The sequence below is a fragment of the Megascapheus bottae genome, chromosome 2 (genome assembly GCF_031878675.1).
Source record: "Megascapheus bottae isolate mThoBot1 chromosome 2, mThoBot2.hap1, whole genome shotgun sequence".
NCBI lineage: Eukaryota > Metazoa > Chordata > Mammalia > Rodentia > Geomyidae > Megascapheus > Megascapheus bottae.
In genome coordinates this window covers 25269381-25283143 of record NC_143510.1, presented here as the reverse complement: position 1 = coordinate 25283143, position 13763 = coordinate 25269381, and positions in this window count along the sequence as shown.

Here is a 13763-nt window from a genome sequence, read left to right as displayed (position 1 = left end):
ACACACACACACACATATTGGGGGGTGGGAGAGAGAATGGACTAGAGGAGGATAAAGAGAAGCAAAGGAGAGGAACAGAAGGACATAGAACGTAAGAGGAGAGAGGGGAGGGAAAGGAGAAGGAAAAGGAGAGGGGAGGAGAGAAGGGGAGGAAGAGAAGCAGTGAGCAGCAGAGAGGAAAAAAAGGGAGGGAGAGGAAAGAAGGCCTCCATAGTGTTTCAGTGGCAGGCAGAACACAGTGAAAACCTATCGGGTTAAGCCTCTTTTTAGGAATGAATAGCTAATGCCCATGAACCAGCTTTAGCAAAATGAGGATATCCAGTTTTCAATTGGAAATAATATAGCATTGCACTAAAGGTCGTTCCTTAAAACTAAAGCCAGGTTCATGTTTCTTCCACTACAGTGTTTGGAAATGGAAGCACAAAGCCTAATTGGCCAAATAAAAGAGCTAGAGGCTCCACAGAAATACTTTCTAAATCCATGATTGATGTCCGCTGACACCTTGGAACAATGACACCCTGGGAACTGGCAGAGGGCACAAAACATGCATACTGAGGGAATGGTAGCATAGACTATGCAGAGGATGAGTGTACCCATCCTGGGTCACACAACAACTGATGTGAGAGTTGTCACATCTGCCCCTCACATATGTTCCAATATAAAGTTTCATCTATTCATTTATTTACTGAATATTTATGTAGAGCCTTCTGGATGTCAGGCCCTGGCAGTGGGCATCCTCCAGAGTGGAAAAGACAGAGTACTTTCTCCAAGAGTTCTCCATTTGACTGGTGGAAATATAAATAACCAGGTAAATAGTGCCTTAATAAAGCATTTAGGAGTGGCAAATTCTATGAAGAAAAAAAAAAGTATGGCAGAGTAAAGGCTAAAAAATGCTAGAAGAGTTCTCAGGCAGCCCCATGTCTGCACTCGGATAATTTTCTCAGCTCAAGTCAAAGTCCAGTTTCCTTTTGGGGGAGCACCACTGTCTCCCCAAAGGTTTCTGAGATAAGTAAGCTGCCTTGTGTATACAGACCTGGCCAAATTGAGATATGCCAACGATTCAGAAACAGCAGCACAAAACAGAAAATCATTATGACCATGGTAAAGTACACATGGCTTCAGTGGCCTCAGACACCCTCACATACTGGTTGTCACACCCGTGTGTGTGACCTTTGAATTGAAGCTGACCCAGTCACTCATTTGAACCAACAGAATGAATAGAGTCAATACTGGGTTGGATCCAAGCCTGAAGAAGACCTGCCCAGTCAGTGACATTGTGAGGCACCCTACCCTGAGATCACCTTGCCTTGAAAAGTCCAGCCTCACATCTAGGGGAGAGCAGAAAAGGGAAGGCCTGGGGCCCAGCCAGTAGCACCAACACCAAGCTGTCACCAGAAATGAGGAAGCTAACTTGGAAACAAATCATCTAGCTGAGCCATGCTAGCTTTCTCCCAAAGAGCAGAACCCTGTCATCAACCTAGCAAAATACACAACCAGGAGCAAAGAAAGTGGCTGTTGTTTTCAGCCACTACAATGCTTTATTAGCCTGGTTTAACCAAAACAATGACTTTCAATCTAAGACACAAACTCGTATCATAACTTTTCCATGGACAGTTTTGGCTTATATCTTTTTTTTTTTAACATGTTGAGAATTTTCTTGCTTTGTTCTTCTGCACCTTTGATTTCCAAATACCTCATTGAAGACATGAATGCTAGAACTCAAAGAAGGGGAAAATAGGTTGTGACTTAAGGCTTCAAAAGAGATATTGGCTGTTAGTAAGACAAGATTTGGTTTTTGCTGACCTATTCAAGTCTTGCGGGCCCAGCTTATGTCCTGCCATAATTCTGTAGGTAGGAAGCTGAACTGGAATTGACCTCAGTATGCACTTCCCAACTCAAGTAACAACACCCCACCCTGGAATTCCTGACAACATTATCAACCTCAGACAGCAGCCACTTGCTTGGCCATCCTCAGAAAGTGCTGGCAACAAATTCTTGATGGTACAGATGGGATAAATCTGCCTGGCTCTATGCAAAGGAAAAGGAAATGCAAAGCAATTAATTCCCCTCCCTGGGAACACATGCTGAGGCCATGAATTTGCCAGGTAGCACAGTGGCCAGGTGCAGTCACAGAGGATGCCCCATGCTTCCTGTCCTCTGCCTTTCCACCTCCACAGGGGAGGGTGAGGAGAGTGACTAGGATTATAAAAGGAACATTACTTCTTGTTTTATTTTTTTCTTGTTGTGCCTGCCCAATGGCTTTGAACTTAGGATCCAGTTGTTCTGCCTATCCTGAGCTCTTCTTCTCAAAGCTAGCACTCTGCTACTTGAGCCACGTCTGGCTTTTGTGCTGGTTAATTGGAGATAAGAGTCTCACAGACTTTCCTGCTGTTGAATGGAGATCCTCGGACCTCAGTCTCCTGAGTAACTAGGATTACAGAAGTGAGCCACTCGTGTGTACTTCCAGTTGATTTGGGGGCACAATCATGTTTGAGAACCCCTTACGTGTTGAAATTCAGAGAGAGAAATAAATCAAAAGTCCCATTGATATTCAGATTTCAGAAGGAAAAACATTAAGCCTCTCTAGCATTTAAATTTATTGGTTGTTAATATTTTCTAACATTTCACATTGACTTTCCTTTTACTTGTCTGTATGTCTTCAGCCATTTGTGATATGAGGTTTATACACTCTAAAAGATCTGAGATGATTATCTTTGTCTGCTCATTGTTTTTTAGTTTATTGTAAAATATGATTCCCATACTCGCTGGTAAATTTACACATCATATTGAACATTTATATGAGTACTATATTACATATTAACAATATATTATGTGCACAAATATATTAATAAGATATTATGAAGATACAATGTATAGATAATATATATTACCTAATTACATATTATATTACCTATCAAACTACGTTTTATTTTGTTAACCTGAAATGGCCAAATGACTTAAAGGGTTCCTGCAAAGAAGGCAGCAAGCCTAAATAAATAAGAAAATGAGCAGCGATGACTGCTTTATAATATGTTCTTCAACATATTTTTCCGATTAGATTGACTATTAAAATAATGTTTTCAGTGAGCAGAAAATAGATTTTATTTAATAGTGAAAATTAAAATATTAAGGCATTATATAATTTTGTTTATCTCATAGCTTGGAATATATATTTTATGTGGTTTGATGTATAAATATATTACAATAGGAATTGGTTGGTACATATTTTGCTCTGAGATTCAGACTCAAGGGATATCTTTTGTTTTTTTCATAAGATAATTCTTCTCCTTTTTGTTTGTGCCAGTACTGGGGCTTGAACTTAGGGATTTATGTTCTTGCTCAGCTTTTCTGCTCATGGCTGGTTCTTTAGCACTTAAACCAGGACTCTACTCCTGGTTCTTTGCTGGTTAATTGGATACAAAAAGTCTCCAATTTGTGTGCCCTGGATGGCATTGAATCTTGATTCTCAGATCTAAGTCTCCTGGGCTGTTAGGTTTATCAACATCCAGGTACCATATTCTTTTAAAACAAATTTCATAGCAGCATCTGCCTAGATATATACAATAAGTTCTGAAGATGGTACAGCCAATGTATCTTTTCTTTGTCAAGTGATATACATGAAACTGAAGAATCGCAAACAGAAGGAATTATGGTCATTGGCTTGCTATGTGTCATACAAATATAAAATAGCAAGCATGATTAAAATGGGCAGTATAATGCCACAAAATGAATAGAAGGTGCCTGTTAGAAATACCTGTGGACAACACTGAAATATCTTACATGTAATTAGTGGTTAAGCTTCTTTCTTTATCAAATTAGCATTTTTCAGCCTAGGAAGCCAGGATCCCGGAGGAAGACAGAGCAGCTACACAAATTTGGAAAAGGGTTGGATACTTTACTAATTTGAGATGATTCTGGGCCAGTGAGGCCCTGGACGAATCTAGTTTACTTGACAGCAGAAAGGTCATATGGGGTCACACATGTCTGAGCCATGTCCCCTGAGATTTTACCAATGCTGTAAGTAGCTCTGCAGCATCACTGGTGCAGGCAACAAACGAGCACATGGAGATGGCTGGAGCTGTCAGGGTTACTCTTCCACAGGTCATAGAAATTCCTTCTTCACAAGATGCAAATCCTGACAACTGGCGTGGATTTAAATAACACAGGGTTTTGGACTTTCAGTGAGTTTAGCAAATGTCTAAAGCTGATATTCCCATTACTACCAGACTTTTTTATTTTGATGCATAACCTGGTTGTGTTCAGAAAAATGAATTTGAGACAAGTAAGTTCATAAGGTGATAATACTGTTACAAAATTCAAAGAATCTATTGGGCCATCGGCCAGAGGTCTTTTTTCAATGTGGTGGTGATGGTATCTGAACTCAGGGCCAAAAGCTTGTTGGCCAGGCACTCTCACTACCTGAGTCATGTCTCTAGCCCTTTTTGCTTTAGGTTGTTTTTCAGATAGGGTCTCAGATTTTCTTTCTAGGCTGGCCTCAGACGATGATCCTTTTATCTATACCTCGTGTAGAGTCTGGCTTATACACGTATGCTACCACATCCAGCTTGTTTATCAAGATAATATCTTGCCCAGGCTGGATTTGAACCATAGTCCTCTAGATCTCTACCTCCTAAGTAACTGGGATTACAGATATACGCCCCTATACCTAGCCTAAAAGGCAGTATTGTCTTAGGCATGATAGTTTTCTTACAACCTTCTCATCAGATGGTGGCCATGGAGATCTTTAAATGGAAAATGTGGTAGAACAGGATGGTCAACCCTTCACAAGGTCAAGGTTGCTGGTCAAATAAAAAAACCTGGGTACTTTCCTTCCCTTTTCACCTACACTACTGGGTTTACTTTCCACATTCTATCATTTTTCAGAACCCCCAACCCCTCAGCCCCTGCTCAAGCGTTACCCTCTCTTTTACTTTAGTCATTTCATAGGATCCCACTGAGGTTACCCCATTCCACATATATCTGACTGTCCAGTGATGTGGGCTCCACATCTCAGCAGCCGAGTCTTCCTGGAGCAGGGTTCCATGGGAACTTTAAGCTATCAATTTTGCCCCCTGATCATCTAGTCAACTTGCTCTTTCATTCTCTGCAAAGACCAGGCCATATGTTCTTTCCTTTTCCTCAAGTGAGCATGGCACTGCTTTCTCTTTACACGTCCATTGGTTTATACACTGATTTATTAGAAAGATTACTAATGGACAGTTATCTCACCAACGTAACTGCTGTGCCATGAAGGCGATTGGGGGTTGAATACACACTTGAGTATTAACTGATGAGAGCCAAGGGGATGTTCTTAAACCCTGATCCCTGGGCCAGGTCCCCTTGCAAAGCCAGCAAGTCTTACAGGGGCTTCCACAGTCTGTCCAAACAGCTGTGTCACAACATCCTGCGTTGATGGAGACAGCCATCAGTCACTCAGAGCTTCCTCATTAACTGGTGAGGGTGCATTCTGCAAAGGCCTCAGGGTTTGTAAGTGGTGTCTCATGTTAGCCACAGTGAGGATTCTAAGGGCAGAACTGTCAGGGACTGGTGAGCTCATCTGAGACAGACAGGAAACAGAGAGTAGAAATAAAAAGTAATAGATTCAATAAAAATGCTAATTCATTTAGCCATCAATTTTTAATCAACTGACTATCTAATTAATAAATTAGCTTTGTTTGGGCCATGTCTCCTTCCTGAAAGCATTTGGATCTGATAGTTATAAAAGACACAAAGACAACAATGCCCGATATTTGTTACAAATAAATCAGGAGAAAATAATTTTGGCTTTCTATTTCTTCTTTTATTCCAAGAAGATCCAGATCAGATATGCTCAAGGATGTTGATGTGGGAATGTTTTAACATGGTCCAGGTTAACAAAGTTACAGAAGAAAATAATAGAGAATGAAAGTAAGCAGAAAGGGATGGAGAATGTATGTCTGTATGAAGACAGAGTAGACAGATCTCAGGACAGAGCTGAGAACTTCCAGACCACAGAGTCAATGCCATTCCCTAAGCTGGCCACAGATGTAGAGTGAACCTAGCTAGGATAGACAGAACTGGCTAAGATCACAAGAACTCTTCACCTCACACTGCAGAACCATGAATTTGCTAGAGGCTCTAACCAAGAGCTCCGAGGTGTTTCTTATCAGCAAAAGCTGTTGCCAGTTAGTTTCACATTGTCACCTTGTGGTAAATGAAAGACATATTTACTTCAGCTTCAGAGAATGGAAAAATCTTCCCTTTCTGAGTCCATTTAAATGGAGCCTTTTGATGAATGTCTTACAGTGTAACCCTATCTGCCAATATTATGATTATTGGGTATAATAGCTGAGTGGGGGTGGGGGGGAAGAACTATGACTTTCCATTCCCTGGCAGGCTCAGTTCCTGTTTTTTTTTTTTCATGACAAAACAAAACAAATCCAAATTCTCCAGAGATTAAATTTGATTCCTACAGCATTGAACAAACAGCTTTGGAGAGTGTTGTTTGTTTAGGCTTTTTATGGTCCTTGGGGGTGGGGTAGTGTGATATTAATGCTATTGAGTTTTGGTAGAGAATACTTTTTCTCTTTGGAAGCTCAACACAGGGGCTAATCTAGAAAACTGACACCCAGGGAGATTTTCCTACAAGATGATACATCCAGCACTCCAAACTTCAGCATGCTTGCTTTCCCACTTTCAAATAGTCTGTACTTGTAAACCAAACAAACACACATCCAGGGAAAAAGAAAGAAAATGCGTAAGAACATAAATGTCTACTTTCACTTACGAATACAGCCATGCAAACACTTTTCAGGCAGTGTGCATGAGAATGACAAGTTTAAGCTTAAGCTCTCAAAGCTTTCTACTCGCTCTGGCTCCCACATGTATATAAAAGGTTTAAATGAACAAAATAAACCATGTTGGGATTAGAATCTGATTCCAAAAAGCTTTTATAGTCATATAGAATGACCAGGAGTTACACTAGCTTCAAAAGGCACACCAAACCAAATCTGATTTTTATCAAATAGCATTAATACTTTATGGACTAAAGTACTTTCAAAAAGTATTTACATAATAAGGAGCTTGCCAAGCTGTGCAAATGTTTATGGTTCTAGGGTTCCCATCTTAAAGCTTTCAGATTCACTCAAAAGGGAAAACCCTGTGTTTGTTTATTTGGACTTCCAAATTTGTCAACAGATATCAAGCTCAACATGTCTAAAGCATGAATTGCAGGCTCAGTTTTACTGGGTTTCCTATGAAGATGAATTGCTCATGCCCATCCTATGCCAGGAGCTGGCAGATACGTTTAAAGTTGCTTCGTTAAGAAAAATGCTTCACAATTTTTTCTAGTATGCTCTAATAACCCAAGGCAGACGGTGACATCACAAGAAAAGAAAAAAAAATCAACTATCTCTTAAGACTATAGGTGTAAAATTCTCCAAGAAACATCGGCAATCAAAATCAGCAACATTTAAAAAGGATTAATATCATCATCGCATTGGATGTTTGCATTATTTTTAACTGGCCTAACGACTTGCAAATCTCTTAAATGTAAACATAACTGTTCTTAATTTGTTACTCTGAAGATTTAGATAAGATTTAATAAGACTCTCAGGAACTTAGACAAATATTAGCAATGGTTTGTTGTTGTTGTTATTGTTTTTACCAAGTGTTAATCTTTTAATTCACATCGACTCTTCTTAAAATAATTTAAAAAATCTCCAATGACTTAGCTTTTCAGACAAATATAACTGTGTGAAAGAAGACATGGGGGATTTGATTTACTTCCTTATCCTTTAGGCAATCCCTTGGGAGAAGTGACCAAGACAGGGGAAGTTTCTGAAATATCCTTTCAGTTCCCAAGTCTTTGCTTAAAACTTGTGCTAGCAACATTTCTTTGGTTTCTATTGCTAAGCCAGACTTTTAGAGACTGTCCTTGCAGATATATGTTACTTTCTGACATAACTTTTATCTTCTGTTTGCTTAATTTTCTCACTTTTCTGGACTGTCCTCTTCTGTCTTTCTAGTCTCTTCTTCCCATATCCCTATTTTCTGCATTATCATCTCAAAAAGCAGTTTCTAAACTTTGTCACAGCGCAAAAAATAAGATTGCTACTCATTATTCCATGATTATTTTTGGTTCTGCAATCCTTTAGAGGTTTACGTATTTACACAGGGATTGGGCGATTAGCAAACCATTTATCTCTTGGAAAGATGCCACACATGCTAGCATCACAGGGAAGGACTGCCCTAACCAATTGACTTACGTGTGTAAAGAAACTGAATTCTGGGGAAAAATTGCTTTTCAAACAACTTCTTTCTTGAATTATAAAAAATGGTGGTACCAGGACTTGAACTCAGAGTCTTGCACTTACTAGGCAAGCATTCTACCACTCAAGCCACATCCGTAGCCCTTTAGGGTTGTGTATGTATCCCAATGTGACCTCAAACTGCACTTACCATGACTTAGCATGACCAGATATGGAATAAAAATATTTATAAGAGGGCTGGGAGTTTCTCCTAGTGGTAGAGTGCTTGCCTGGGTTTCATTCCTCAGTAGCACACCCATAGAAAAAGCCAGAAGTGGTGCTGTGGCTCAAATGGTAGAGCTTTTGCCTTGAGAAATCCCAAAGACAGTGCCCAGGCCCTGAGTTCAAGCCTTAGAACTGGCAAAAAAATATTTATAAGATTATTTCTTAACTATGGCTTTTCATCTAGTCAAGATACAGAACAACTCATTCGAGGTAAAGAAACAGAGATGAGGGAAAGAAATGAAATCAATCTCCACTGACTTAAATGGCCTCTTCTTTTTATGCCTCTGTACTTAAAAATACAAAGGAGACAAACCTGTAAGCTGTTCAATTGAAGGAAAGTATGAATTGAGAATGTCTTCTAGGTAGGGTACTCTGTGGGAACCAAAGAAGTTTCTATTCATACAGATCAGTCCTTAACTCTGGGTGTTAGTCTTGGGAAAGAGTAAGGGACAATAGCAAAAGCTTTGGAATAGCAAAGCTGTGCCTACACAAATTTATAGGTCACCCACTTCATGCTAAGTAAGGCCTTGCCTGACAGGCAGAGTCTCTGAAACTCCATCTGAACTTCCCATCTTCTAAACAGTCCCTCATCACTGCTGAGTAGTAAAACAAGTGCTGCAAAACATGAATGGAAATCAGGTATATGTGATGTTCCAAATTCTCCATTTCTTCTCTTCAACGCCTCAGAGTAGATGCCACCATTAGCCTGTCAAGGTTTTAGTCTCCACTAATTTAAATTCTTCTACTAGCTTGAGGGAAGGGAGGCCAGGCCATGCTATGTTACACCATCTTGGTGTCTGTCTTTCCCTCATTAAAATGACTGCTCAGAAAGAAGATCTGGCAAGGCAGAAGAATGGGACAGCAGGGGATACTGTATTCAGTTCTAGACTGTATTTAAGCAGAAAGAGGTTATTTTCTCATTTAAAAATGCATAATCAGTAGAAACCTTGGGCTCTACTAGCAGAGATCTGCAATAGAGCAAAACCTTGATACATAAGGCCATATAGTATGAAGCTAATTGAAAGGACCTCCAGGATATTGAAACAAAAGCCATATAACGAATGATTGTTGTCCTTAATGTACTATGTTATCCCTCATCTCCTTTGCTGTCCCTTGGGTATCTCATATTGTTACAGTATCTCACTTTGTTATCTGATATATTGAATTTATTTGTATTTGGTTATCTGAAACTTGATAGGGAAGGGGGGAAAACCAATACGGGGAGTGGGTGGTGGGTGGGGGGAGGGTAATGGGTACCAAGACATGTGAAAGGGTATCAATGTATGTGAATTAATACACCTTCTATCTGGCAAATATCATGTAACCCTTTTATTAATTACAATAAAAATATATTTAAAAATGCAACAAGGAATAGGCAGGTTCTATGCTGTTTCCCACTAGTTTAAAGAAGGTAGGTAGTCCTATTTACCTCTTCTTTTCCTCAGGAAAGCAAAAGCTTTCCCAGAACTTCTGTCTCAGTATCTCATTTTGCAGGATGGTGTCACACAGTTGTAGAAGAGCTATGGAACAGCCACTGAGCCTGAATGGGTGTCCTAGTGGCAGATGAAGAGTCCTAGTCAAGATCTGTCCTGGTTTCACCTCAAAGACTTCATATCATAGTTGGCATTCAAGTTCTTTTAGTCATTGCTCCACAAATTAAGTATGTAAGTAAAGGAATGTAAGTATTAGATCCACCTTCTCATATCACAGCAAGACACCAAGCACAGAAAGCCAAGACTATGATCAAACTCCTGTGGGTTCCTGAGGGCAGAGCTCTATGTAACAACCTCTGCTGTTTAATTTCTAACACTATTCTCATTCATTCCATGAATATTTATCATGGGACTTCTGAGCATTGTGATGAGTACCAGGACACAGAGTGAAGGAGACACATGCACTTCAATAGTTTGTGTGTATGTGTGTGTGTGTGTGTTTGTGTGTTTATAGATGATACATAACATAGGGGCTCTATAACCCACAATGCTGAGCTTGTCCACTTTGTGTTCACAGCCTTCTCTTCCTATACAACTACAATACTTGCTAAAGGACAAAATTGTATCTCTTGAGAACCACTGACTTCCAGACTTGCATGATGAACAGGAGACTTCTCATCACACCAACAGGGAGATCACCAATTCCCACTCAGCCGTCACCCCAACCTTCTCCCCCGTCAGTTCTTAAGCCCTCTCCCATAAGAACTGCTCGTTCTAGGATGTTCTTGTGGAATGAGTGAAATGCATGTGACAAGTTCCTCCTGATAACCCCCCCCCCCGAGAATAAACAAATGTGACTTTGTTTCTTTTTTCATTTCTTTTCATCCAGCATATCATACACACAGTGCAGGGTAGCTATAATGCACTCACCTCAGTTTCCAGATTGTACAGACTTTCTGCACAGAATTCTTTCTACCTTGTGCATAGATTGGTGGATGCTCCTATAAAAATAGAACGATTGACTGGGAGCATGGCCTAGTGGTAGAGTGCTTTCTTAGCATGCATGAAACCCTGGTTTGATACCTCATTACCACAAACACAGAAAACGCCAGATGTGGTATGATGGCTCAAGTGGCAGAGCACTAGCCTTGAGCAAAAGTGCTCAAGGACAGAGTCCAGGCTCTGAGTTCAAGCCCCAGGACTGGCAAAAACAAAAACAAAAATGGAAGGAAAGGGTCCTGTCCTGTAAGAATTCATTGGTTTCAGCTAGATCCCATATAGAAAAGGTGCAAAGAGGCAAAGCTAAGTGGTCGCAGGATTGTTTTCCTGCTGACCACGTCCTCTTAAAAAAGGAAAGATTCAGGCACCTACAACGTCAAAACATCACAGCAAAACATCAGCAGATCTGACTGGTGATAATTTTGACATGAACTGATGAATGACAGTAACTGTGTCTACTCAGACAACATGTCCATAAAGTGGAAATTTCATAGGCCCAGTTCTTTATCAATAAACAAATACTTGAATTTTCTTTATTTCAAACTCTGTTGATTAAGTTTCCCAAAGTAAAACTCTCCTCCAAACTTTTTGTTAACATTTCAACGACTTCCTTCTTTCCCAAACAGAGCTTCTCCTCCAGTTCTTGTTTATCACCTGTCCAGACAAGTCAAACTAAGGATGGGAAAGCCGAAGTGAGAAGAAGTATGTATTTCCTGCTTTATAGAGATTGTACATGAAAACAAACATGAAAAAAATCCTCTCTTGCTTTCTAAGTATTTTGGTCTGAACCACACCTTGATTTCTATGTTCTAGATGCCTAAAAAAGTTAAGCAGAGACGTGAGTGCTGATAAGAAGGTGCTTTGCTGTTTCCTGTCCCTGCTAAACAGAGCCTGGAGGCCATAGCTCCTCAGTCCCAGACGTGAACTCCTAGCAAGCTTCCTCAAGGAATAAAAATGACCAAAACAGTGCAATGAGGTAAGAGTAAGAGTGCAAGCCAGTGGCCTTTTCCATTTTTGGTTTGGCAGGATCCCTAAGTGCTGGCCCAGTATAAGTGGGAGGGCATGAACACTGTACTGCCCACTCTACTCAGGAGTAGCGCACTTTAATGTTAATGATATGTGCCTCCAAGACTTTGTCTGAAGCATAAAACACAAACCAGGGCCAGGGGTGTTTGTGATTCAAGCAATGGCATGGGAGTTGCCAAGAACAAGCTTGCTTTCTAGAAAATGAGCAGGTCACCAAGAGCTCGAGCATATGGCATTAGTTAGACACCATTGTCAGACCTTTGGAAACGAAGTGATGTGCAGTCTGGGAATGTAATACAGTTACTCGGCTCCTATATCCCAGCCAAGTCTCAGATATACAGGGAAGGAACATGTGGGGGTGGTGGGGAGGAGACTGAGAGAAAGACAGAGAAACAAAGACAGAGAGACTGAGACAGGTAGAGACCAAGGGAGAGATATTGAAAGAGACAGATAAGAAATTGAAGGAGAGAGAGAGAAAGAGAGAGAGAGAAAGAGATTTCCATATACGCGCGCGCGTGCGTGCGTGCGTGCGTGTGTGTGTGTGTGTGTGTGTGTGTGTGTGTGTGTGTTCAAACCAGTGTCCTTTGAATGTTCTGCATTCTAGTGAAAGGTGAGTGTGCTTTGGTCAGCCAAGGCAATAGAACTAGGTCTGGGAAACCTTCTCCTTCAGGGTACTTCCAAAACACACTAATGTTTTCAGATTATAAAGCTCCCCTCTGTGCCAATTTAGCCTTGGATTTGTCATGTAGTAAAAGGGAAGAGGAACATTCCATTGCCATTCTAGTCTCATATACTCATGTATTTATCAGAGAAAAGGTAATGGGTACCCCATGCCCAAGACAGATTCTGCTCATCTATCATAGATTTTGTTCTTCAAGGCTCCCCACTGGGATAGGTAATCTTGAGTTGAGATTTGAGGTATATCTGCTTAGGGTTCCCATGGGAAACCCCAGGACTAGTGCTACGTGCTATTTCAGTAACAGTACTGCAACTGCCGAATGCCATACTTATGTTCCTAGAAACAAGTAAGAACAATCAAGTGTTACTAAGGCTTTCAGAAATCCATAGAAGATTTTATAGATGCATTTGGTACACTGTCTTCTCTCTTGAGCTTTTTCTTTTTCTTTTTTGCCCAGTCTTGGATTTGGGCTCAGGGCCTGAGCACTGTCTTTGGATTTTCTCAAGGCTAGCACTCTACCACTTGAGCCTCAGCACCACTTCCGGCTTTTTTCTATGTATGTGGTACCAAGGAATTGAACCTGGGTATTCCTGCATGCTATGCAAGCATTCTACCACTAGGCCAAACTCCCGGCCCCTTGAGCTTTTTCTTTATTGCCAGTCCTAGTCCTAGGGCTTGAACTCAGGGCTTGATCACTGTCCTTGGGCTTTCTCAAGGCTAGTGCTCTACCACTTGAGCCACAGCACCACTCTTGGCTTTTTTCTATGTATGTGGTACCAAAGAATCGAACCCAAGTTTTCTTCAGGCATGGCAGGCATGCTAGTCCCAACTCCCAGCCTCTTCTTTTGAGGTTTTAATGGATTAAAAGGGGGATTCCTATTCTAGATATTCACGTATATTGATATTCTTAGAAGAGAACAAAGACACAATGCTAATGTACATCTGTGCATACAAAATAGTATTTATTGGCCAGCAGTTTGTTCTAGTGGTAGAGTGCTTGCCTTGCATGCATGAAAACTCAGGTTCAATTCCTCAGTACCACATACATAGAAAAAAGCCAGAAGTGGTGCTGAGACTCAAGTGGTAGCGCTCTAGCCTTGACAAAAAAAACCC